Genomic DNA, 506 nt, shown 5'->3' with positions numbered 1-506 from the left:
GGGGGGCCTCTCTGAACAGAAGCTCCGGCGTAACAACCTGTCCCCAGCACTGTGCTGGCCCCAAAGCTTGCACACGGTCACTGACACTGGGCATTGCTGGAACTGGTGCATCTTCACATGTCTCAGGAGATGCTGACCCTGGAAGCTTGGGAAGACCCCAGGCACCTTGCTTCAACGCCTCCCACCTTCAGGCCACCAGGCACTTACCATCAGCCCAGTCATGGAGCCAGAGTATGAAACCACGTCCTGAGGTGCTCCGGGCTGAAGATAGCCACGTGCTGTCAGCAGCTGGAGGAAGGGGGAGTGTCCGAAGCCAGCTCTGCTTTGGGTGCCGGTGCCTCGTGAAGCTGTGGCCAAAAGGGCACCAGGATTTTTCCCTTGTTTTTAATGGCTCTCAGTTGTGTCATTAAAAGTTTCTGAATTTTTGCAGTTTTAACTTCTGAGAAGGCTCCAGGGGCTTGTTTTGCTGCTGCAGTGCCAGGTGCCGGGAGCTAAACCTGCCACTT

Source organism: Apaloderma vittatum, unplaced genomic scaffold, assembly GCF_000703405.1.
Source record: "Apaloderma vittatum isolate BGI_N311 unplaced genomic scaffold, ASM70340v1 scaffold25362, whole genome shotgun sequence".
Taxonomy (NCBI): domain Eukaryota; kingdom Metazoa; phylum Chordata; class Aves; order Trogoniformes; family Trogonidae; genus Apaloderma; species Apaloderma vittatum.
The sequence above is the reverse complement of the archived record's forward strand: the minus strand, read 5'-3'. Positions refer to the sequence as shown.